At 46.9% G+C, this 27,227-nt stretch overlaps 1 long non-coding RNA gene across 1 annotated transcript in view; it reads left to right on the top strand.

The window, feature by feature from the left end:
- Positions 1 to 27,227, top strand: part of LOC138581917 (uncharacterized) — a 336,680-nt gene that overhangs the window by 166,871 nt on the left and 142,582 nt on the right. The window contains exon 2 of the long non-coding RNA XR_011304870.1: positions 19,619 to 19,807. This is a non-coding gene — a long non-coding RNA (uncharacterized lncRNA). The remainder of the gene's footprint in view (positions 1 to 19,618; positions 19,808 to 27,227) is intronic.

Here is a 27,227-nt window from a genome sequence, read left to right as displayed (position 1 = left end):
TAATGCAGTCACCAAGACTGATGCCCATCCTTTGCCAAGGACAAATGAGTTGGTGGATAAACTTGGTGCAGCCAAGTTCCTCAGCACATTTGATCTGACGTCAGGCTATTGGCAAATAGCCCTGACAGAGCATGCCAAGGAGAAAACTGCATGTTCTACCCCAGTTGGCGTATACCAATTTAAGGTTATGCCTTTTGGACTGAAGAATGCACCTGCTACCTTCCAAAGGATGGTAAATCAGGTTCTGACTGGGATGGAGGACTTGTGCATGGCATACTTGGATGACATTGCAGAGTTCAGCCACTCCTGGGAAGAGCATGTTGACCACCTAGGACAGGTTTTGCAGGCTCTGGAAAAGGCCAATCTAACCATAAAGGAAAGTAAATGCCAGATTGGGCAGAGTAAAGTGGTCTACCTTGGACATGAGGTAGGAGGTGGTGAAATAAGGCCTTTGCCCAGTAAGATTGAAGCTGTGCAAAATTGGACAACACCTGCTACTCAGACCCAGGTGAGAGCCTTCCTAGACCTCACTGGGTACTACAGGAATTTCATAGAGAACTATGGGACCATAGCTTCTCCACTGAATGTGATCTCCTCTCCTAAGTTCCCTAAAAAGGTCAAATGGAATGAGGAGTGCAATCAGGCCTTTGAAAACCTGAAGAAAGCCCTTTGTCAAGCTCCAGTACTCAGAGCTCCTGACTATCACCAAACTTTCATTGTACAAACTGATGCTTCGAATGCAGGTATAGGTGCAGTCCTTAGCCAACTGGATGAGAAAGGTAGGGAACACCCCATTTGCTTCATCAGTAGAAAACTGAAGGATCCTGAAACAAGGTGGGCAACCATTGAAAGAGAGTGTTTTGCTATTGTGTGGGCTCTGAAGATGTTTAGGCCATACTTGTATGGTTCTACTTGTGTTATTCAGACTGACCACCAACCCTTGAGATGGTTAATGTAAATGAAAGGGGAAAGCCCAAAACTATTGAGATGGTCAATCTGCCATCAAGGGTTTGATTTCACCATTGAGCACAGGTCAGGGTGTCACCACCAAAATGCTAATGGTCTCTCTAGGCTGTTTATAACCGACTAGAGGTATGAGATTCACCCAGGAGTGGATTCAATCCTCCTGTCCCTTAGTCTGGAGGGGCGAGTGTTAGGGAGAATTCTCTGATAAGGCTAATTTCCCAAACCTAGTGAGTCCCCCAGCAGCTTTGCTGGATTTTTGGGGTTTGTTTTTTCTCCTGCTAAGAGTGAGACTCTTTTACTCCCACTAATAGGCATGATTTGAGGTATGTCTTTGACTTGTTATGTGCTTATGGGCTATGGGGTTTCTTTTACTCCATAGGGTATCATCTGTTTTTCTGTATGTGTGGTACACAGCACCCTCAGTGCAGTACCACAGGGGTGTCACAATGACCCCCAAACATAGACTCCATACCCTGGGACTGACTACTGTCTCCCAGGGCATGTAAAGTCACCATTGGCTTTACTAGTCCAAAATTGTGAACAGAACCAGTACAAACCATAATATTGTGTAAGTACTGGTAAGGGGTAATTCGATTGTCCCTGGGTCTGTTTTTGAGGGGTCACTGTCCTGTCCCCCCTCGTCGAGTTTCTGGCTGGTGGCAGTGGTTACCACGCAAAATATTCCACCGGAATATTCTCTATGGGATTTTCCCATTCATTTTAAACGCACCACTTTTTGGTGCAATGTTAAAGATACCGCTGGTTATTTATTTAATATTAAATCACCGGTTGGGTCTTTTTGCCAGAACTCGATTCTAAAATGGTTTTTGTGTCCGTCTCTGCAACTCTGACCAAGGTCGAGCCCTTTGTTCCACTATTTTGGCGGGCTTCTCCACAGAAGCCCTCCAAGTGGTGCCACTCTGTCTGGGTTCCACAGGAAGGGTGGAGGGTGGAATGGGCACCCTGGACTGTGTTGCCTTAGCAACCCAAGTCACACTCTACTCTGATTGGCCCAGTGGTGAGCCGCCCGGCTCACCACTTAGCATGTGTGATTGACAGCTAGACTGATGAATGGGGGTTTTTCTGCATAAAAGCAGGGCCTTTGGGACTGGAACTTCAGAAGTCGCCACAGGACCTAAGAATCCGAAGAGGGATGAAGCTGAGCCATCTGCAATGACGACACCACTGGTGAAGCCCTGCTGCAGCTACCTCACCACTTTCCCGACGACAAGAGAAGATCTTCTGCTGGACGAGTCTTCTTCCTCTGAGCTGGTGGGACCAACCAGTTCACTCTTTTCGCCTTCCAATGACGGCCCTTGGTCGAATCGCCCGTGCCAAGCACCCCGGCGGCCGGATAGCCAAGCTCACCACTTTTGACCTCGATTAAAAGTACTGTACCTTTTAATCAGGAACTCCGCAGCTGGTTTCATCCCTGTGCAGTGCAACGACTCCAAGTTTCCTCCTCGACGAGATCCTCTATTCCCCTGGTCAGAACAACAAACTGCAATCACTGCCAGGAACAACTGCCCCCGCTGGAGCTTCCTTTCTCTTTAAGGTACTGTGTCCTGCCTGGCCTCCCTTTCTACAGATTGCTAAAGGTGACCCTTAAATCCTTGCCTTCTATACTGGGTTGGCTCCAGACCTCTAACTATATCTTTTGAATCACCCCAACCTCTTTTGAACACTCTGCAAAGACTTTGAGTGCACTTTAAACCGTGTGATTCTGGGCACATTTCGCTTTGCTCCTTTTAAAGTGGGCCTGGCCTATGAACTTTGGCTCTACAGTATAACCTGCCTTTCTCCCCTTGCTCTGAACTCTTAAAAGTGTTGGGAACTGTTTTATTTTATGCTCTGCCTTTTCTCTCCCTTTTTAACCTAAACTATTGGAGTGCCATCTACGTTAAGAGCTCATTTCTGTCTTAACAAATAGTTGTGCTTTAACCCTGACTTGTCTGATAGTTATCAAGGGAGGTGTAGATACTTACCTGACTGTGTTTTTCATTGAGAGTGCTAGTGTATTACCTAAAGTGTGTTTTAAATAAATAACTACATACTTTTTATACAAAGCTCTGGTCAATGTTTGTTTGCTCTACTGTGTTTTGATCCTATTGTGTATACTCTGCATACTGCCCTACTCTTCTTGAGAGAAGTCTGACTGCTCAGCCACAGTTACCAGGTAAATCTGGGTGGTGCAGACTGGTACCAATTGGGTTTACTGCTGCTCCTGTAGAGAACTGCACAGGATTCTGCCTAACACACCTCATGAGATATTTACTGAAAGACAGGTGCGCATACCCACCTCACTCCCACGCAAGCACTCAGATACACACAGTGCATCACAAGTACGAGGCAAAGAGTGTGAGGGATAATTTAGGGAGCTAACAAAAACTGTCAAGTTTATCTCCAAACAGGTCCTCTCATCCCAGAAGGAATGCTATTGCCAAACCAATGTACTTCAATTGCAAACCGGCGATCATGTGTATACCCCAAAATTTGCCTGGAAGTGGCAAGCCTCTAAATTCAAATGACCCTTTAAAGTTATACAGTCCAACCAACAGCAGTAAAGTTGAAAGAGAAGAAGCAATGGGACCACTTGACGGACATCTGCAAATATCTAACCCTCCCAGAAAAGCCTCTGTGGAGGATCAGGAAAAGGGGGGACAGGACAGCATGCAGGAGTTAACATGGAGACTAAAAATATTGTATTTGCAATCATTGTGTCTTTGCCTTGTGCTTTATTGCTTTTTCACGTTGAGTCTAATTTATGGTACAGGCACATGAGTATGATTGGAAGACAGAATATCAATGATTCTTCTTTTGTCTGTTCCCTCAGACTGCACGCAACAGCTAAACCCCAACTACACACCATTAAGGAAATAGATTATGGGATAGCCACATACATACTCCAATTACAAATGTGCTGAATATCGTCTGTCATATCAAATACATCGGTTTTTGACAATGGATTCTCAGAAACAGTAATGTTCACTGATGACATAGGAGAAAGAATAGCACAGCCCCGATGCTTAGGACAGAAACACATTACAAATGAATGGGAAATGAGGGTTAGGGGTGGTGGTTATCATTTTACCAACATACCTTCCATATTTTGTAGAAATAATAACAGGAAGAGAGCCACATACTGTGGCCTTAGACTACTGCTGTATATTAAGGGATCTGCCTATGTTAATGGGGAATGGACCCTACCCAACCAACTTCACTACAATGCGCCAAGTATTGGAATGAACATAACTGACTGGAACTGATGTTCACCGCTCTGGAAAAAATGCACTGACAGACTTGCCCGGGTGGGGGAAAGACCACCCCCAACTTGTATAATTACATTGTAACGATTTTCCTTGTGTTTCAGGGGAAAAGAAAAATTACCCGTAGGCACCAACCTCCAGTGTAACAAGAAACTAGAGGTACGTTTCCAACAAGGAGGAACAGCAGCCCTCATTGACATCTATTGGATATGTGGAGACTTAACATATGCCAGCTTACCTCCCGACTGGAAAGGTCTGTGTTCCCTGGTCAGTCTGTACACCCCGGTTCTTGTTGTATCTGGCATCAACTTAACATAGCTTCACCATCATCCTATGACAGAGACGGTTTACCTGGGCTATCATTGCACTCAAAGATCAGCAGCCTATATGGAGTATGAACAATTTAAGGACATCCCAGAGGAATTTTGTTTGTTCATTGATGCACAAATCTTTTTCAAGTCCATCATACCGATGTTTCAAAATAAAGCAACTGCCTATGGCTGCAGATTACTATGTATGAGCTATGAAATTGATTTACTATACAAAAGATGGCCTCAGTTCTATAAAGGAAGGATTAGTGGCCATATGTCTGATAGTATTACAGAACATATATGTGTTGGACATATTGACAGCCATTGATGGGGTGCCATTGCGAACTTGGGAACTTCTTGCTGCACTTACACCCCATCCAACGATGAAGAAAATTGAAATCTTTTTCAGTCTATTATTGCTTTGCATGAACTTCAGGATACTTTGAAAGTTGAAGGGGGTGTAACACCAAGAGACTAGTTTACAAACTGGTTTTCTGGATTATCCTTTTGGGCCATGGTCCTCCTTAAAGCTCTTTTTCCAGTACTGGTAATCATGCTGATCGTGTTTTTTGTGTCCGGCTGATCATAAGTCGTTGCAAACTCTGGATGAAAAGAATGTCATTGATTTTTTATTACCACCACTGCATATGGCAATATCACCTCAAACAAACCAAATAGGTATGTCCAGGTACAACAGGAAAGCACTATCGACCCCGGAGTAGAAATTACTATGGCAGCTGTTGAAAAATCAACCAAAGGGGGGAATGTGGAGGAAAACATCACTAAGAACAGTATTTCACACCTACAAATAAGCTAAAGGGAAGCACTCAGAGCAAAAAGTTAAGAGACTCACAGTGCAGTGAAGCTTGAAGTTCCGGTTAGAACTAGGACATATCTGAAGGTGCTGCCCAACAAGCCACAATAGGGTCACAAGTTCTTTTAAACAGATAGAGTTAAAGGAAAGTCCCAGCAGATGTGCATGTTTTTGTACAGGGACATGTCTAGGCAGGATATGTAACACACTGAAGTAGGGGAGGGAATTTGTGACTTGAACTGCTACTTTAAACAAAATGAGGAAGCCACATGCACACTGGTATGAAGAAGTGTAGCCACCTGTCCAAAGTTCAGGGTGTGGGAAGTGTTGAAAAGTGAGAAGGGGATTTTGGTTCAACTAAATTAGGCCATGCACTGGTTATTGGCAAGGTAGGGAAGAATGTCCCTCCTCCAATCATACACATATACACTGTAGAATGTATATAGATGTATAACAATGGAATGAAAAGCTTGGATTTGTTCCAGTCAATCAACAGCTCATGTGTTATTAGATTTGTAAAGGCAGGAGTGACCTTTTGGTACCCACGACAATGTCTGGAAAATATGTTATCGTATGTGGGTTTTTTTTGCGTACACAATGTTGTCAGATACTATGTTAATGTTGTGTTTTTTCTTTATAAACAATCGAGTCAGATGTATGCTTTTTAGCACCGTTTTTTATCCTCACAAGGATGACTGACCTCCCGGACGTTGTTATTAAACATTGTGATTTATTTCCTTTTTTACTCTGGTTACTTTGAAAACTTTTGGACAGTGGTAAGGCAGAAGGGAAAATGATTGGAGGGTGTCTCAAGCACTCTGGTTTCTCCGAACTCCGGCTTGGATCATGTGATGCAGACCGGGTTGGATGACGTGTTCACCAAGGCTGCTAATTAAGCAATTAGCACCTGTTCGGGGGACTTCTACAGCCCAGGGCCATGGTGCCACTATCAGCTGATGAAAACGCTGAACAGGTTCGTATTGCTATTAGCAGCCCAAGGACAATCCTCAGGGTGCTAAGATCAATGTATTTGTGAGAAACAATGGGTCACAGCGAGCATGCAAACCATTTTTTCTTACAAACACTTCCTCGCCTAACCTCAGCATGGCCACCAACATGGAAACAGAGTCTGTCTTTTATTTCCATGGCGGGCAGAAGCCTGAGGTGAGGAGCGGGCAGACAGCTGGGGGTGGAGAGGTGGTGGAAGGGAAAATGGCTATTTGTATAGTCTTCTTCACCTCAACATGACCAACACGCACATGCATATTGCCACCTTCCACAGGTGTGTCAGACAATCAGGTTGCTCACTGCGACACATTGTTTCTCACAAACACATTGTTCTAAGCACCTTCAGAGTTGGTCTTGGGGTACTAATAGCAATAAGCACCCATAAAGGGGGCGTAATCGGACGTTAAGGCCCCAGAACAGGTGCTTATTGCTTAAATCACTTATGTCACAATTGTGACCTCGTGGCACTGCTGAAGGTCCAGCAGTGGAGTAGAGCCAAGACTGCCCTTACCCCAAACAGAGTACATCTCGGGTCTAGACGTCAGTGGCTGGCAGGGTCAGAATGGGACATAAAATTGTCTTGGGCACCAATTAAAAAGCGGCCCACAGGTGTGAATGGCAATCAATTCCCTTTGTGGCAGTTTGTTTGAGTAGTACCGAAGGAGGAGGTTTTTTAATAAAATGTGATGCTAATTGTGCATTTGAAAGAACATGTCTTCAGTAACACTGGTCAAAACTACTAGCCACATCGTGAAGTAACTTATCAGACAGACTTTGACCAAAAAAACTGGCCACACTATCATGATGTGTTTTTGGTTCGGGCATGGCCCTATGGGCCAGTCCGAGCCTGGTGGCTGGGAATAAAATGCCATAGATGCCAGTCCCCCATTTTTATTGGTAAAAAATGTTGCTATTTTTACGTTTTCTTTTTGTTTTGTGCCACTTAGAATATCCTTTGTTTGAACACAAGCTTAAATTTGTGGATTATAATTATACGCTTTCTGGCACAAAGTCTCTCTCTCGAGTTAACGCTCCCACATGGTATTGTATGCTGTTAATGGCCAAACCTCTCCCGCCGAGAATGACATTGACACGCCCGCCGCCCGAGCCTGCTCGCGTCGTGCTCACTTAGCGCCGTGTCTGTCTTCGCGCGCGGCACTCGTGCGTGTCGGATTTTACGTGCAATGTTTTAAAGGAAACCCCTGTCCTGTAATTGACGGCTGTAATGGCGCCGGTCGTGCTGCGCCTCCAAGCCGTCCTTTCATAATTGTGGCCCTCCTTCGGCCGTTTAAAGATCGTTTCTGAGCCGTGTGGCAGCCAAGCGAGTCCTCCATAGTCAGAAAACCCTTCGCAGTTTTAAAACCAGTCACCCTTGAGATTATAGCGGAGCTGCAGAGCCTGGGGTCAGTTGTGGTTTTAGAAACAGCAGGGGGCGCATGAGTCAGATGAATCAGCAGAGCCGTTTGTTTCGGAGCCCACTATCAATGATGTTGTGTTGGATGTGCGCTTGTAGCAGCCGGACATCACACAACATATCACGTCCACGCCAGCGCCATAACCCCTTCCCTCTCCCAATCTGTGACACCTGTCTCCCGAGGGATAAGGGCAGCTCAGCCATAACACTATGGATTTTATGTCTCGCGCGCACACACTTAAATTAAAAGAGAGGGGCCGCAGCATGGGAAAGCCTACGAGGCCTGTCAGCATTATGTATCGTCTCTGTGGGACCAGTGACTGCGGAGAGTATGACTTGTGTGACGCTGGCGAGGCTCCTTTCTGTCGCCATTGAAGAATGGATGGCCTGTGTGAGTGTGCAATGAAGGGTATTAAAATGGGAGATTGTTAAGAAACCACGACAACCCGCGCATGATGCACACAAAGACACACGAGTCCTGTTCTAAGGAAAAGAAGATTTTTTCATATATTTCACATATGTTACAGAGTAACGCAGTGGTCTTCAAACTTTTTAGACCTGGCCCCCCGCTCCCCTCCTTACCCCCCAGTCATAATGTGGGCAGGCCGGGCCCCGCCAAAAATGTCAAATGGGCAATACATCCAAATGGCTATGAACTATCGCGAACTGTCAGCGTACCTTAATCCCAATATAATCCCTGGGCTCCCCCACCTGCTTCCATCACAGTCTCTGGGCTCCTTCATCCCACTCCTACCCAGTCCCCGGGCTCTCCCCACCACAGACACTGGACTCTCCCCACCCTGCTCCCACCACTATCCCATGGCTCCCGCCTATCCTGCTCCCACCCCAGTCCCATGGCCCCCCACCCTGTTCCCAGCACAGTCCTAGGGCCAGTGACTGCTGATTATTTTTTTAAGTGGAGGGGGATAAATATTTGCCCCAGATATGCAATAGCGACCGAGCGCAGCGGGGGGGGGGGGGGGGGGGCTTGAAGCAATCAAGTGGGTTCTGTGGTTTTCCCCCCAGGAATTTGTTTTTAAATAATGGGTTACAATGTTGCATTTTATAGCATACTTAAAAAAGAAATTAGGTAAAGTTTGCAATTGGTGCTGGGGGGCCCAGGGCAGGCATGATATTTTTTAGTGGACATCTATAATAGATGTCCAGTAAAAAGATACCATCCCTGTCCCCTGGGCCCCACAGTGCCTAACACAATCAACATGATTTTGTGTCCATGCAAGGCGCCAGGGGGCCCATTGGGAAAGCATGGCATTTTTTTTTTTGATAAAACATTTTTTATTGTTTTACATTCAAAACTACACAATAACAGCTTGTGCGGATTGGCATGCCCTTCCAAACTTCAACCATTAACAGATCAAGTATCAGTCACCCCTGACATTTCCCCAGGTTTTAGTGCCATTCAATCATATCCCCCTCCCTGCATACCACAGGGTCCAGCCGGTTCTAGGGTCCATTTTCTTCCCACCTCCCCCATATCTTGTCCGCCTTAGCAGGGCATCCTCTGGCAGTATATACTCGGTGCTCTATAGTGGCACAAATGTTCATATCTGTTGCCCATTGTTCCATCGTTGGGGACTCCGGGGCTCCCCATTTCTGCGCTATGTTGCGCTTCATCAGTCCCGCTGCTGTGTTCAGGAGCAGCTTGCCCCATTTAGTAAGTTCAATCTCATCCGGAGCACCCAAAATGAGAATCTTCGGATTTAGTGGTATGCGGCACGCCAAGACATTGCCGAGTACAGTACAGCATTCACTCCAGAAGGTGCGGATTAGGGGGCATTCCCACAGGATGTGGAAGAAGGTCCCAACCCCATCCCCACAACGGAGACAGTTCGGGTTCAGGGCTCTCCCCCATCTATATAGTATCGTCCTGGGGTAATAGACCCTGTGCAGGATCTTTAATTGAACCAGTCGAATCCTGGAAGAGATGGCCACCTCCCTTGGATGCATTAGGACTTGGATCCAGTCCTCTGGATCTATCACCCCTACATCCACCTCCCATTTAGTTTTCAGGGTCGTGAGTTCTGGCGTAGCAAAGGATGTAATAGCATTATACAGGATGGAGGTGCATTTGGTGTGGATGAGAGCTGGTAATATATTACGTTCTATTGGTGTATAATCTGGGATATTGGTGCCTGCAGGTATGTGGTTTCTTAGGGCATGGGCCAGCTGTACATAGTGGTATCGCTCAGTGTCCGGGAGTCGGAATTTATGTTGGATAATTTCAAATGGGGCTATATCCCCCTCCTCAAGAATATCCCCAACCCTCAGAATCCCAGCCCTCACCCATCGGGGCCATGACTGAAGCTTCTTTATCTCGGGCAGGTTACTATTTTTCCACAGGGGTTGTGCCTCAGTTATACTATTTTCCCACCCAACGAATCTATGCGCCTGTTTCCAAACCACGATGGTATGAGTCGTGGTCGTTAGTGGAAGGGGTCTCGGAAGAGTTTGGTATAGTAGTTGCCATGGGTCGGTATCGTGCATGGCTGCAACCTCGGCCCTGATGTGGGGGAGCTCCCTATCACCATGAAGCCAGTCGTTGACCACTGCCAGCTGTGCAGCCCAGTAATATGTTTGGAGGCGCGGAGCTCCTATCCCCCCTTCCCAGACCGATCTTTGGAGCGTAGTCAGTGCTATCCTCGGCTGACCACCCCCCCATATCAGTTCCCGAAGGAGAGATTCAACCCTCCTAAAGTCGGAGTCTGGGATCCTCAGTGGGGCATTTTGTAAGACATAGAGAAACCTTGGGAGAGTCATCATTTTAAAGAGTGCGGCTCTTCCCATGGGCGTAAGAGGAAGAAGTCTCCAGTGGTGGGCGTCATTGACAAAGCGGTCAAGGACCGGTTGAAAATTGTGTAGTGTGTATTCAGGCAGGTTCGCGGTCACCCAGATCCCCAAGTATCGAAAACCTTGCGGTTCTATTCGGTACGGACATTCCCGAGGGTCGGCCTGCACATTGCCCTTCACCGGGAAGAGGACCGATTTTCCCCAATTGATTTTGAGCCCACTAAGGAGGCCAAAGCGGGCAAGCATCTGCGTCACCTTGGGGCAGGACCGAGCCGGGTCTCCCAGGTAGATCAGGAGGTCATCTGCGTACAAGGAGACTCGGTCTTCATGACCTTCAGGCCATCTGAACCCCGTCCATGCAGCGTCTTGTCGAAGCCAGAGGGCCAGAGGTTCAATCGCCAGGGCAAAGAGAAGGGGAGAAAGGGGACATCCCTGTCTCGTGCCCTTTCCCAACGAGAAGGACCGGGACGGCCAACCATTCACTCTGACCTCCGCTCGGGTGTTAGTGTAGAGGAGTTTCACCCAGTTCAAGAAGCTGTCTCCGAACCCCATACGCCTCATGACCTCCCAAAGGCAGTCCCACCTAACCGAGTCGAAGGCCTTCTCGAAATCTACTGCCAGTAGGGCGAGAGGGGTGTCAATAATCGGGGCCCGCTCCAGTGCCAGATGGAGCCGACGCAGGTTCATACGTGTTGATTTGTGTGGCATGAAGCCACATTGATCCGGGTGGATCAGGGTATGGATCACTGATTGCAGCCGGTTGGCAAGGAGCTTAGCAAGAACTTTGGCCTCGCTGTTAATTAACGAGATAGGCCGATAAGAGGCGCACTGTTCCGGGGGTTTATCGGGTTTAGGAATGACCACAATGGTGGCTTTACACAGATCCGGTGGGAGGGTGCCTTGGTCGCGGGCACCAAGAAACATCCTGTAAAGGGGGGTCGCCATTTTATTCCCCCCTAGTTTTTGCCAGGTCTCGGCCGGGAAACCATTAGGGCCCGGTGTTTTCCCTGTTTGGAGTTGGGCTAGGGCTTCGGCTATTTCGGATTCAGAGAGATCCGAGTCTAGCTCTTCCCGTTGTTGTGGTGTCAGTGCTGGAAGTGTAATTTCATCTAGTAGGGTCGGGTCGAACGGTGTTATCGGGGCTTGGTAGAGTTCCGCGTAGAACTGGGCAAATGCCTCTGCTATTTCCGCATCCGTCTGGCACTCCACACCACTTGGGGCAACAATCTCCCCGACATGACGTCTCCCCTCCTCCCTCCTCTCCAACCAGGCCAGCAGTTTTCCCGCCTTGTCCCCCAACTCGTATATCCTCGCTCTGGTGTCCCAGTGGGCCTGTTTGGCATTATCTAGCATGACATTTCTAAGAGTTTCTGTGGTTAGCTTGAGGGACCTTTGGGTCTGCGGGGTAGGGTCAAGAATATGCGTGCTTTCGGCCTGGGCCATTTCGGCCTCCGCCTCTACTATTTTCTGGAGTCTCTCCCGCTTTTTGTTTGCTACCCAGGAGATGATTTCCCCACGCAGCACTGTTTTATAAGCCTCCCACACCACCACCGGGTCATCCATTGCTGGTATATTTATGTCAAAGTATTCATCAGACACCTCCGTAAGGCGGTCTACCAATTCTGGGAAGCCAAGGTGGTAGCTGTTTAGCCTCCACGTCCTAGGGGGGGTTACCGAGTGCATTCGTATTTCAATTAATAGGGGGGAGTGGTCCGAGATTCCACGGGGGAGGTATTCTGCGGATATTGCCCTGTGTAGGTCTGTGTTCGGGACCAGGAGGTAATCAAGTCTAGAGAGGGAGCCGTGGGCTCCAGAGTGGAACGAGTAGCCTCTATCTTGGGGGTGCAACTCGCGCCACACATCTCGGAGGCCTAGAGCGGACACAAAGTTGGAGAGTTTCGTGGGAACATCCGGATTACGCCCTCTAAGATGGGTACGGTCCGTTGTGTTGCACATAACATCATTAAAGTCTCCCCCCAGGACCCATCGGTCTGGTTGGTGTTTCCCCAGGAGAGTGGTGACATCCTCCAAGAGTCCCTGGCCCAGTCCGGGTGGGGAATATATTGACACAATGGCCAGTGTTTCACCCCAGAGTGAGCCTAGGATGAGTACATAGCGACCCCGTGGGTCCAGTTCCACAACCTGTGGGGAGAACGGGAGCCTCTTGTGTATAAGAATAAGGGTGCCCCTGGATCCCATCGTGTACCCTGCATGGAATGCGGTTCTGTAATTTGTTCTCTGGAAAAGGGTGCAGTGTGTTCCCGCTAGGTGCGTCTCTGATAGAAGGGCCAAGTCGGGAGAGTGCCTATTTAGCAATTGTTTAATCAGGCGTCTTTTAATCCCAGATCCCATTCCGTTCACATTCCAACTGAGCAGCTTGAGGGACCTGGGGCGATCTGGTGGGGGTGGGTGTATTTGTGGGTGTGTCATCTAGAACTTCCCGTTAGAGGGCACGCAGGATGCTTGTGTCGGGAGAGCTTCCTCCCCTCGGGGGAATGTGGTCCCAATACTTAGTACAGCAGGGTGTAATGTGCAGAAGGTTGTTTTTAGGTCTGTAGTTGGACATGCCATGGATCCGAACTGACAAAGCAACATTAAAACTTTCCCTTTCATCGCCCACCCCATACTCCACCCCAACTTGAAGTACCTGTCGCCCAAACATACAAATACAACCGACTGCCAAGGGACAGTCAACTCATCAACCTAGAACTGTTCCTCAAGTGGTATAACACTACTTAATCTTAAATTGCCTTGTTCCGGCCGTGGGGGTTGCGTGGTCCGGGCCGCCAGTTATACAGACATCGGGTTCACATTTGATTCGCTGTTAACATGGGCTAATAGCATGGCGCCGGGACTCAAAGCGTAACTACAAGCGGGTACCTTATTTTTCACTTCAGTCATTGTCCCTGTTTGGCTGCGCCTGGGGTTGATGCTGCGGAAGTTCAGGAGGTATCCTGTCTCGTCTCGGGCGATTCCTACCATTATCTTGTCTTCTGTCTGGCCTCCAATCACCCTCTAGGTGTCCTGCTGCCCAGTTCCATGCTTCAGCTGGGTCCGTGAAGTGCACAGTTGTTCCATTAAAGTATATTTTCAGCTGTGCCGGGAATAAGAGTCCGTATTTTACGTTAAGGGTCTGGAGACGTTTTTTAAGAGGGCCAAAGGATTGTCTGGCTCTTTGCACTTCTCTAGTGAAATCCGGGAAGAAACCTATCTTGGAGCCGTTGAACGTTATGGTGCCCTTGGTCCTGGCCATTTGGAGTATTGCATCTCGGTCTCTATAATTCAGAAGTTTCGCAATCACTGTGCGAGGTGGGGCACCTGGGATTTGCCTGCCAGTTGGCATTCGGTGGGCCCGTTCAATTGAGAAGAAGTTCGACAAGGTCTTGGGGGCAAAGATGTCTGCAAGCCATTGCTCTAAGAACAGTTCCATGCTTGCACCTTCCGCTTTTTCCGGCAGACCTAGGATCCGAATGTTGTTTCTTCTTGCCCTGCCCTCCCCCTCTTCCACTCTTTCTTCCAATGCTTTGAGACGGGCTAGTGCTCCTGACATTTGCTGGTTCATTGTTCTTAAATTGTCCTCTGTTTCAGATATTCGACCTTCAGCTTCACCGGTACGGGCTGTGAGTTTTTGGAGGTCGTGGCGTAATAGCGACACATCTGCACTGATGCCATCCATCTTCTTTTCCATGGAGGTTCTCGAGCTGGCTATAGCGTTCATGACATCCTTCAGCGAAATGTTCTCCTCTGTTTCTGGTGTGGCGCTAGTATTGGGTTGCTCCGGCGGGAGGGCTTGGGCGGGGGTCGTGTACTGCTCTATTTTGCTCTGTGTTGTCATGCCTCTTGCTTTATCTTTACCCATTTCTGAAGGTATATAGTGGGCCGCAGGAGGTCGGCCCCACTCACGCACTGTTTATAAGGTTTTGTGGCGTATGTTCCTTAAGACGGTTTGTAGGGCGGGTGGGTGCTGCACCCCGTTCCGGAGCTGGTAGGATATGTTGGCGCCCAGCGGTTGTTGGGCGGGTTGGTTCGCTCACCTGGGGATTGCCCTCCTATTCTCCCCCTTCTGTACCCCCTTTCCTTTGTGTGTTCCTTGTAGTGTCTCCGCCAGGACCCTACTCCTCTATTGCCGCGCTGTGTGCTTGATTGTTGGCCTCTAGTTATGGCGCTGCTGAAAGGTCAATTCGCAGATATGCAGGCACTCCAATCGCTGCCCCTATAGTGTTTATTGATGGACACCGCGTTGTTTTAGTGCGTCGTTCTCTCAAATCTGGTCCCCAGGGCCCCAGACTTCCAACGGCTTTCTCCCTTCTCCCGGATCCGCTCAGGCACTGTCACGCAGGGGGGAGGGGGGTTTTGTGGGATCAGGCCTACTCCCGTTGAGACAGCGCTCCCGCGGGGGGGTCGGATTCCCGTGCGCCCGAAAGCACACGTCAGGATGTGGCCGGTAGCAGCAGGGTCCTACCTTCTCACCCGCGGGCAACTGATTCCGCCCGTCTGGCCGGGTTCTACGGGCTTGTGTCTCTCCTTCGCTCTCCAGCTGGGCCGGGTGTCTGCCTTTCTCAGTTGGCGTTTCGTCCTTGCCTGCCGTTTGGGGGTCGGACCTGGATTCGTATGTGCCCGAAGCACACGGCAGGATGTGGCCGCTAGCAGCGGGGACCGCCCATCCTTCCAATCGCAGGCAGCTCCCGCTTGTGCGATCCGTTCCGCCCGGCGGGAGTCCAGGGGCTCGGCTCTCCTCTCCGCTCTCCGCTGTAATCTTGCGCGGCTGCTCCCGGCAGGGTGTCTGCTTCCTGCCTTTGGCGCTGTATTACGCGTCTCCTCCTAGTCCGCCGGCCATTTTGTCCGTTGTCGGCGTTTCGGACTTCTCGGACCAATTGCGCCCGACTGATGCTGTGTTTCGGGTCGGTAGAGTGGCGACCCGAACGTCCACGGTTCCGCTGCGCCTGGATACAATTTCGGTCGTTGTGGTGCCCAAATAGCAGGATATTTTCAGGATTTGGCTGACGGCCGCGGGAGCTCCGAGGAATCACGTCCTCATCCCGTGCTCGCTGGCCACGCCCCAAGCATGGCATTTTTGACTGGACATCTATGATAGATGTGTACTGGGGGTCCTCTTCCCATCCCACCAAGCATCTGGCATCTATTAACACTCCTCAGAGACAAGAGAAAATCAAGCGCCCTGGAATTCTCTCGACAGTCTTTATTAGCTGTGGTTACAAGACACACTCTGGCAAAAACTCAAAAACATTTTGCCTTCAACCGGCTTATATAGGCTATTTGGATGATGCAACATCTTTATGCAAATGACTACTTTGGTCAGAGCATGCTTCTGATAGATCCTCTTAGTCAGAGAAGAAACATCACTTTAATACCATTGGATGGCTTATCTGGTGTGCACTAAGCCCACATTAGCATAGCTGGCATCCATAATTTTATCTGATGCACAAAACTGATAAGCTTATTTTAGACTTGGCTGGACACATTTATTACAGTCCTTAACCTCTGCCAAAAGCACCTTCTTCACATCAATGTCTATTCTTTATCTGATTTAGGAGGTCCTGCCCAGTTAGTTTGTGCTTTATACTGTGGAGAAATAGATAAACTCTAATATGTGGTGCCAAATAATACAGCTTGTCTCTCAAAATGGTCTGCATGAAGCACATTATGCCCTTCTCATAGATAAACAAATCCACGTTTCCCTTGCTTTATCTGGCTTTATCATTAATCTTGTCTGCTTTTCCTATCTAGTTCTATTTTTAATCTAACAAACCCAGTTATCTCACTGCGAGATGCTGCAAGACTATCTCTGATGTATCAGCCTCTGTTGCTTGTCCGAAAACCCTTGGCATGAGTCATAGTTTTCCACAACTGGCTTAGAACTGGACAGCATTTTGTACTTGTTATCCATTTTGAAATATATCTTTGTCTGACACTGTATTAATGCTTCAGAGAGCTATTATGTATTTAAGCATCTCTCACTTTGTATCCCTTATTCATAATATATCTTTACATACCTATGGTATGTGTGTGAGATTTAAAGCACCTTTCACTTCCTGGGTCATTCTAACCCAAATATGTGCAGTGCCATGTACACTTTCTACTTCAAATAAAGGCACTATAATCCTGATTTCTGCAATAATAGAACAATTTGATCTGCTATCATGTTAACTATACTCAGATGTCCAATAGAAAAATGCCATCCCGGTCCCCTGGGCTCCACAGAGTCTCAGAAAGGGAGCTGATTTTGGCAGGTGGGTAGGGGGATTGTGCAACAAAAGGCATTTTTTAAATGCCTTTGTTTTACAACCCTCCTCCCCCCACTCGCCAAAATCAGCAATACAAACACAAACACATTCACACAATATACACACATCACACACTTCATCATTCACACGAGCACCCATCATCATACACTCACTCATAACACAAGCATACATGCATCCATACACATATTTAAATAAAAAATAAATGATCATAAACTTACTTCTGCCCCAGTCCTGAAGTTTCCTCCCCAGCGATCCAGCTCCTGCATCATGAACAGGAATCGGGATGCAAGGGCTTCCTGGTTCCTGCACATGTGTGCAGGGACTTGGGTCTGGCTGCTGCAACACCCTGCTCCAGGCTGCTCTGTCCGTATGTGCGAGGAGGCGCAGGAGCTCCTCCTCGCACATGCAGACATGCAGTTCCCCAGCCAGCATTTCCAATGAGCTAATCAAGGTTTGCGAAGCAAAATGCCCCACATTGCATGGCTCATTGAGCATGTGCGGCTGGGGAACTGAACGGTCAAAGGGAAACATTGTTTCCCTTTGACAGTTCAGCCAGCCCAGGAGCACTCCCTCATCTGGAAAAAGCAGGTGACGGAGTGCTCAGTGTTTCACTGGGCTGGTTGCTCAGCTCCTCCATAATGGGCAAGGGGGCCACTGTGAAAACCCCCCCTCTCCCATTATGCATGAGCCGTCAGGCTCGGACTGGCCTATAGGGCAATACGGCAATGTCTGAACCAAAAATGCAAAATGCTAATGTGGGCCAGTTGTTTTGGTGTAAATGTGCCACTTTTCTGGCACATGTAGACCAGTATGATGAGTTACTTCACCATGCAGCTAGTAGTCTTGCCAATTGTTATTGAATAAATATTCTTGAACTATCACAATTTGCTTACAGTTTAACAAACCCCTCCTCCCCCCTTGTGTACTATTCTAACAGTCTGTGACTAAAGGAATAAATATCCATTTGCAATTGTGGGCCACTTTCTCATTGGCGCTCAAGACAGTTTTATGCTCCAGTCTGCCAGTATGACCCTGTGAGCCACCCCTGCCCATTTCCTGGCGTCTCACACCACCCGGAAATACGGCTGTGCCCCACTGGGGTTGGAGGGCTGTACCCAGGGGGGGCAGAGTTTGAAGACCTCTGGTGTAACATCATCTTTCTTTGGGATCTATGTGATCACCTGGAGAAAAAAATCCAGAGGATGAAAATGCGGATTTGATTTTTAAATCCATTTTGCCATATATATACAGGGGGAGAGCCCCACCCACATTCATTAATACCCTTATCCCCCCTCCCCACATATATATACAGCACAATGCAACATTTTCCATTTATAATTGTCGTCCTCAGAAAACAGGGGCACAAAAAACTGCACTCAATTGTTCGCAAGGGGAGCATCCATGTTAGAAATCGCTACTTCTTGTGACCTTCTTTGATGAAGTCACAGCGATTCATAATCACAACGTTGCCCCTATCATTCACCGGTTCATTAATGAGATCCTAGCCTTGGCTGATTTGTTTTAGGGACATTCTGGGCCTCATTGCACGGAAGGCGGTAGCCATGGCGCTATGAGCGCCATGGCTACCCCCTTACCGCCGTCGGAGGCCGGGTTCCCGGAGTAGGGACTTACCAGCCTACTCCGACCTTTGCGGGACCGGTAAGTCCCCATTCCGGGAACCATTCCCCATTCCCATTTGAGCCCCCATAGGGCTCAATGGGAATGGGGAAGGAGCAAATAATGGTACTGCAATTTGCGGTATTGTTATTTGCACTGAAGTCCCTCAGCGGGTCCCACTGAGGGACCTCGTAGTAGGGCAGTGGGATTACCGGCACCAGAGCCCTTACCGATGCCGGTAATGCCCTACCGCCTTCCGTGTAATGAGGCCCTCTGTCTTTGTAGGTACAAATGTGCAAAGGTCTGTTGTATGATGATTTTGCGGTCAATTGGTGGAATTATGTTACAAGAGTAGATCACCTGCAAAAAAAATTATTTTCTGATGCAAATTCTTGAATAGAAAATTCATCACTCTTAGGGTCAAGCGTCATCCGTGTAATTGTTTCCTCAACATATGTAGTAGCATGCTCTGCGATAGTGGGAGAGTGAATACTTGAATGTGTGGGGGAAAACCGGGAAATGAAAATTGTATGTACCCCCCTTGCATATTAGTGCATTATAATGTTGAGTAGATGCTGCAAATTGCCATGCTAATTAACAGTTTCTTGCTTGGGCCAGCCGAGGCTGTAGATTTTACTGCACATGTCTTTGCAATGAAGGCTCTTCGCATGGCGTGTAGGAATGCTCGCCTTCACATCTCTTGCTTCTAATGTGTTTCCTTTTTGGTATATGTAAGCATGTTTTAGGTTCCTGATTTCTTAGGAAAAGTGGCATTAGCAGACAGAAATCACCATATTGCAAGCATTCTCGCCTTTGTTCTGAGCATTTGTGAATCTTTAAGGAGTGTATTCACCTTGACTTAATGTGTTACAATATGCTGTCCTCCCTGATAACACTGACTAACACGAACAAGCACAGCTGGTATCAAAGGCTTGTATAATGAGGCTTTGTTCTCTGCCAGCAATATTGTTTTAGTATGATTATTTGCCCTGCTTGTGACAGCCCTTCCATTGAAATGCATGTGTTCCTTTGGGTATCAGAGAATGGTGCATGGAGGGAGGGGTTTCTCACTTGCACTGAAGTCTTGTGCTGCCATTGGTTTTGTTTTGTTGTTGCTTTTTACTAATAAATTATTCACCAATCCACAGGAATCATGAGTGGCAATTTTTCCCACCACAAGTCTGGTGCCTTATACTTCAGATTCCCACTGCTCTGCAGCCAAATTCAACCCGCCAGTCGAACTTCCTGGTGATCCCTGTGGGCTCAGGAGAGATGATTTTGTTGGAAGGGAGTGCTGGCTGCAGCGCACAGAGACTCGAGGAGGGCGGGCAAAGCAGGTACGTGGGCTGGCGAACACAGGTAATTGAAAATCTGAAGTCTGAAATGTGCAGTGATTATGTAATTTAAGGTGGTCTTAAATAGAACCCCTTCTGCCAATAATGTTGGCCTCGCTGAACATGGCTCTGTCAGAAAGGAGGGCAGGGTGTGTTAGTCGGATAGAGGAAAGACAGATGCAGAAACCTTTGGTGTTGATGGATGCAAGTGGAAGTACCCGTTACCCGTGGGTCGATATGAAAATCTCTATGTTGTTTGTGGTTTGTACCGACCAGGCAGGTTAGGCATATGGGCAGCCCTCGGTTTGTAGAGTGAAAAAATGTACAGCATGGCTGTTGATAAAAGATGGATAGGATCTGAATATGTTAAGCACACTAGACCTAGGAGGTCGTCTGTAGGAGTGTGGTAGGTGTAAGAATGCAAGATTTTAGCAGTGAGGATTTAGTTGAGGGATGAGGGGTGGAGAGTGGGGTTGAAGGTGTTGTTACTTCCTGGCTCTTGGTGGTAGATTTCACTGAGATTAAAGGTGTGGATCAGTACCATGCAGGAGAGGTTCCACAAGGCAGCTTGGATCCCGCAGATAGTAGTGTTAAGAGTTAAAAAAAATGCTTGTTGTGAATTAGCCCACATTTCTGGTGCACAGTTTTAAGTTGGTTGCTATTATTTTCCTTTTCTTTCAAAGTGGTTGGTTGAAAAGCCAAGTCTTGAGCTGTTTCCTGAAAGTCAAGTGGTTCTCCTTCAGGCCGGGAGTTTTGGGTAGGGTGTGCCACAGTATCGTGGCTGGAACTGAAATAGGGGATTCTCCTTGCTGTTTCCTGTTGAAGATGGGTACTAGTACTAGTGCAGCATTGCTTAACCTAAGTGTTCTGGAAGGAGTTTAGTGTTGTAGTGTTCTGAAGGAGGAAGGGCCCCCTTTGTGGAATGAATGATGGGCGATGCATGAGATTTTGTAATTAACCCTTTTTTTGATGGGTAGCCAGTGGAGAGTACGTAATGCTGGCATGATATCTTCAAATCGATTCATTCTGAGAAGTAGACTTGCTGCTGCATTTTGAACTCTGAAGTTTCCTCATTAGGTAATCTTAAAGTCTGAGATAGAGGCTGTTTGTATAGTCTAGTTTGGATAGTATTAGAGAAATTATGGCCATGGCCCTGCGGGTAAATCTTAAGTAAGGTAAGATGCAGCGTAGCATGCGCAGATGGGAGAAACCACTTCTGATGATGGCTTTGACTTGTGGATCAAGATTGAGGGTTTTGATCCTTTTCATTTCACGATTTCTTACTATGGTGGATGGGTTTAGGTAGGGTCCCACCTCATTATCCAGGGATACAGGAGGGAAAGTACCCTGCCTATTGAACTGTTTATCTGAATAAGGAAAAAGGAAAAGCAGTTGGTCACCACAGTTTAAAAGCAGTGCATCCATGCTCCCTACTGACTTATGTGATCATAAGACCACTCTGCCGGTCAGAGAAGTGTAGTATCAATCAGGGACTATGGTGAATGTGTTCTGGATGAGTTTGAAGAAAATATTTTGGATGAGAGTCCCATGACTGTCATGACTCAACCTGCACTTTGATAATTGAAACCCTAAATGTGCAAATCAGTTGTGACCCTGATTTATATTTCACACTCTTCTATCCTAGTAAGGGAGCTGTAATAGGCTTTGCTTCTACCGATTATGTGTCTGGTCTTTGACCTTTACCTACCCATGTCTCTGAAAAGTTGAATACCTCTCTGCAGTGAGGGTAGCACAATGGAGGAAATAGGCTGTGAACCAACAGTCATCTGAATATGACCAACACCTGCGGGTGTTTCTGAAATTTCTGTAACGGGAGAGAAACACAGGCTGGGTGTTGATACCTAAGCCTCCAGATCGATGTGTCCGAAGGGTCAGTTAATGAACCCTACTCCCACCGCCAGCCACGGGACACTATAGCGTCCCGAAGCAGATGGAGTTAGGAGGAGACCTGGATCCGTATCAAGTCTCATCCCCATAAGAATGGATTCAGGGCACTCTAGACTACTGCCTCTTCCTCCTAAAGGAAGTCCAGCACACTTTGCGTTTACTCACTAATCGGCAAAAGCATGTAATTACCTAGAAAGATGGCACAATTATACAGCATGAGTCACTTAAACATTTTCCTCAGGAAGGGGCAATCGACTTAGACAGGATAATTAATTCATGCAAGGCATCAGAGAATATAGGCGTACGTGTACATCAACGCCAATGGAACAGTTATTTAGATTGCTATACCAAAGCTACTAAGAGACAGACTCAATCAAAGACCAAGGCAATGAAATACACTCAAGAAAAGTTCCAGGCCCTAGTTAAATTGCTGAAAACTGAGTAATCTGATTTAGGAGTACCGGCCCTTAAAGCCAGGTACAAACAATTATATCCTGTAATCCAAGAGGATCCGCCGTTAAAGGAAAGTTATTTTGGACACTTATAACCCTGCTATTCTAAATGCTATACCCGATCAACAACCGGCTATCCCAGACTCTACTCAACCACCAATTTATCATCAGTCCACTCCAATAAATCTTACGACTGGCCCGTTTACATGAAGTGCTACTGATTTGTTTAATATTGTTCAGAGATTTTGAGTGTTTTCCTGAAAGTGAACAGATGTAATGATCCATGTATTCTTCTGGTTCTAGTATCTTGGATATTTTTAGGTTGGAGCTCTCTATCATAAACTTTGAACCTGAGTTTTGGTGGAACTTTTGAATATTAATACATATTTTGTTGCACCTTTTTTGAACACTTTGAACTGTAGGTTTGGGCTAGTGGATTCCGTTTGCTCGTGCCCAGCAACTTTTCTGTTTTGATTAACTAAATCGAACCTTGTGTACAAGCTACACACCTTTGAGCTGATAGTATGACCAGATTTATGAATTTGGATGTTTAAGGAGTGGACGTGGTGTGCATCATGTTGTGCTACATTTCTATCATTGTTAGATTATTGATATATTAATGTTTCACTGTGACAGACACCTTTTGAGCCACTTGCCATGAGAATGACAGTCCCTCTGCACATCCCTGGATTCACAGTGAAAACACTTATTTGCACCTCTCCTGGCAGTATAACTGCATCTTCAATCTCATTGACTGCTGGGTTTGTGCGCATTTGCCACATGATTTATCCTCCAGGTTTCCTATTGCACTCATATTCTTCCAGTCGGGGGATGCCTGTTTGGATATTGGTTATCCAGTCCCAAGGCCCAGGACCGTGAAGGGATGCTCACTCCCACTCAGACCAATTATGCACTAAATCAGCAGCACTTCATCTTTCCTCCCCAGCAGTTCGTCTCATATGTTACACTTACTAACCTTCTTTGTTCACGGGAATTAGCAAATTACATTATTACCTGTCCACCGACTCTGGTGTAGTGATTAATAATGTTACATTTGCCTTTAAATGTAATTTTTCATTCTCCCAATCCGGGTACGCTATGTATTCTGGAATTTACTTAATCTGTGGGGACTAAGTTCACCCCTGGTTATCCATTAATTCAGGAGTGAGTTGTTACATGGGGTACATTCTGCCTGAAGTGTGTCATTCCCCTATTTTTCCCACTCAGTCGGGTCCTAGACAAAGCACTGCCTGGCAAAACTTTGTTTTGGGGAGGCGGAATATGTGATACCTGCCCTTGGGATTAAGATAAATAGAGACTGTTTGGGCCAGTTGTGACGGTTAGAGGCTGATGTTGCTAAAGGTACTGCCTCCACTTTGATTGTGTTGTCTCGAGAACAAATAGCCATCTGAACTATGGTGCTTCAGAATCGTATGGCTCTGGATATTGTACTGGCCTCACAAGGAGGCATCTGCACATTCGTGAAGCGTGAGTGCTGTACTTTCACACCAAGCTACACAAATAGTATTACTGACATCATCAACCCCGTTCACCATACTGTACGTCTCTCATACTCCCCCAGAGGCTTCCTGGAACTTTGAGTCATGGATAGTAGGTATAATGGGACCCCTAGGTGTGTCTATGGGTCAGATCTTGCTCATGGCAGTAGTTATAATCCTAAATCTTTCTTTCCTGTTCATGGTTTTTAAGTGCCTTTATTATTGGTTATGTAATGCCTGTTCTGAAGCTTCTCAAACTGCTCGCGTGCTTTACGGCTATGCTACTGAAAACATACATTTTTACAATATGACGGGATGTATTGTTGGTTCCACTAGAGAGGTTTGTAATGAGACTGGAGTGAAGGGGCCTCATTAGGACTCTGGTGCTAAACCATGGTGCTATTAGCACCATGGTCCATTCCGGAGGCCGCCATGGCGGAATGGGGAATTACCACCCCATTCCGAGGTTGGTGGGGCGGTTATTCCCCATGCCGCCATGGCCCTTCCCTATTCCCATTTTTGCCCCATAGGGCTCAATGGGAATGGGGAAGGTGCTAATTACGGTACCGCAAATTGCGGTACCGTAATTAGCACCAAGGTCCCATTGCGGGTCCCTACTTTAACGGCTGGTAAAACCAGCCGCAAGGTCGGGTCTCACAAAGGGACCTCGTAATTTGGCGCTAGGTGTTGAACGGCGCCGCAGCCTTTCACAGTGCCGTTAAACACTTAGCGCCTGGGTCATAATGAGGCCCAAGGTCTCATAAGAGAGGACTGTGGGGGAAAAAATGGGAATTAAAAATGTTATGTACTCGTTAAAACAATTGTTTCTTGCTTGTGCGAGGCAAGGCTGTAGACTTTACTGTGCATGTCTTTGCAATGAAAGCTCTCCACCTGGCAGGTTGGAATGCTAGCCTGCGCATCTCTCCCTTCTGACGTGTTTCCTTTTTGTAATATGTATGTGTGTTTTAGGCTCCCGCTTTCTTAGGAAAAGTGGCATTAGAAGACGGAAGTCAACATATGGCAAGTATTCTCGTCTGCCTCAGAGTGTGTGTGAATCTTTAAGGAGTATATTCACCCTGACTAAATGTATTACAATATACTGTCCTCCCTGATAACACTAAAATTAAAGAGCACAGCTGTATCAAAGGCTTGTATATGAGGCTTTGTTCTCTGCCAACAACACTTTGCCCTGTTTGGGCCACTGCTTCCACTGAAATGCATTTGTTCCTTTGGGTATAAGAGAACAGGGTTCCATGTAATAATGGTCCTGCAAAAATTTTGCAGAGACATTATTACATTGAACATGCAGGGGACACCTCCAGAAACCCTGAATTGTTTTTTTTTAAAAGGGGACATTATTACCTGATACCGAGAACGTTACATGGATGGAGGGGGCTCTCATTTGCACCAAACTCATATGCTGACGTTGGTTTTGTTTTATTGTTCCTTTTCACTAATAAATTGTTCCCCAATCCACCTGAATCGTGAGTGGTCATTTTTTCACCGCAGATATCAACGAGTTGCTTTAGTTTCAAGTTCCTGCAACATGTGCATTTTTATGAAGCCATTCTTTTTACTTGGAAAGAAGGATAGGCCCTTGCGTAGAGCTGACACACCCTCTGCTGTAAGTGCAGGGTATGCTCTGCATGCAAAGTCTGCCTCAATAATTAAGTATGCATGGTCTTTGAATCCTGTTTGAGGAATGTGCCTTACACTGTTTTACTATGATATATGTGGTAATTGTAAAGTGTGTGCATTAGATGCACAGAGTGTTAGGGAGAATTCTCTAGAATGGCTAATTTCCCTTACCTACTGAGTCCCTCAGCAGCTTTGCTGGATTTCTAGGATTTATTTTTTTCACCTGGTAAGAGTGTGAGCCTTTTCTCCCACTCTTACATGTGTTTTGCTGTGTGTGTTTAACATCTTTGTGTTCATAGACTGTGGAGCTTCGCCTACTCTATAAGCATCATCTTTTTACTGTGTGTTACACAGCACCTTCAGTGTAGTGACACAGGGTTGTCTTTTTCAGACTTCCCACTTTAAACTCCATTTTCTGGGACTGACTACTGTCTCCCAGAACATGTTAAATTGCCATTGACTTGATTTGTCTTTTTAAATTCACAGACCCAGTACAAACTATCTTACGTAGAGTTCTGGGAAGGGTTAATAGTTATCCCCTTTTGTCTGCCTCTCATGGAACATTATTTCGTTCCCCTTTCTTTAGGATTTGGCTGGTGGCAGTGGTATCTACCCTATTTTCCTACCACTGTCTATTTAAATAGCCTTGGTACTGTTTTAGGCTAAGTTAGTAGCCTCAAACTTAAATTTGCTGGACCCCATTTACTTTTATTTTGTTTCGGATGGGTTTATTCACCATTTCTTTTTGTAAAGGTCTTTCTCTTGTTTTACTCTGCGCGCCAAACCAGGCTTGGTTCCTTTGTTCGCCGTCCTTTGGCGGGCTTCTGCACAGAAGCCCTCCTTAGGCAGTTGAATGTCTGAGGGAGACAGGATGTGAGGGAGGGGTTTGTGACTCCCTGCACAGGGTCTCCTTGGAGACCCATGTTGCACTCTGTGTGATTGGCTGTGGTGACTGTCCCGCCAGTACAGCCACCCTGCTGTGTGATTGACAGCCAGGCTATGTGAATGGCGGAAAGCTGCATAAAAAGCAGGTCTCTGAGAAGGCAGAGTCGCCACCGGATCGAGAGAACCGAAGAGAAGCTGATAGAAGAGGACCTCTACCATGACTGAACCTCCCTGTGAAGCCCTGCTGTGGGCCCGAATCTCTAAACTTCGACGACAGGGAAGATCTGTAATGAATCTTCTCCCCTTGAGCTGGTGGGACCAACCAGTTCACCAAACTGGAAGCCAGGCCTCCCTCCTCTGGTCGAATTTGCTGTGCACAGCTACAGTGAACCGGATAGCCAGGAGGACCGGACCCTGCTTGGGTTTTAAGGAGGGCACCTTTTATTCATTGCTTTGTCTGCTGCTGGTTTCTTCCCTGGGCAGTGCAGGACCCTCCAGTCTTCCTACTTCATGTCAGTCCAACAGTCACTTCAGGAACCGTGAGCCTGCAGGACCTGCCAGGAACTTTTGCCTCAGCTACAGCCTTCTTCTTCATTTAAGGTACTGGTCTAACCTCGTTGTTCGTTCCGTCCGACCGCAGTGAAAGTGTTTGAAATCTTTCGCCAATCCGAGGGCTTGTCCTTCTCTATTCTTTAAAGTAACTTTTCTTCCGACCAACTTCGCTCCAAACTCTTGGCAAAGACTTCATCGTGAACTACTCTGAACTGTGTGATCCTCTGCGAAGACTCTGGTCCATTGACTTTGGCTCAGGCCTCTTGATTTGATTTCCTCACCGTAGTAGCCTTTTCTAGATGGCCCTGCTTACTTACTTGTTGGTGCTGCTTAATTTTTGTCTAACCTTGTCTTTCCCTCCCTTTTAAATTACTGGAGTGCCATTTTGCTCACACTTCATTTTGAGCTTAACTTGTCCAGAATCTATTGAGTGGTGTGTAGTATATTAAGAGTGTGATTTTTCTACTGCTTTACATTAGTGGATTGTTT

This window comes from Ambystoma mexicanum, chromosome 3q (genome assembly GCF_040938575.1).
Source record: "Ambystoma mexicanum isolate Mex_15411 chromosome 3q, UKY_AmexF1_1, whole genome shotgun sequence".
Lineage (NCBI taxonomy): Eukaryota > Metazoa > Chordata > Amphibia > Caudata > Ambystomatidae > Ambystoma > Ambystoma mexicanum.
The sequence above is the reverse complement of the archived record's forward strand: the minus strand, read 5'-3'. Positions and strand labels throughout refer to the sequence as shown.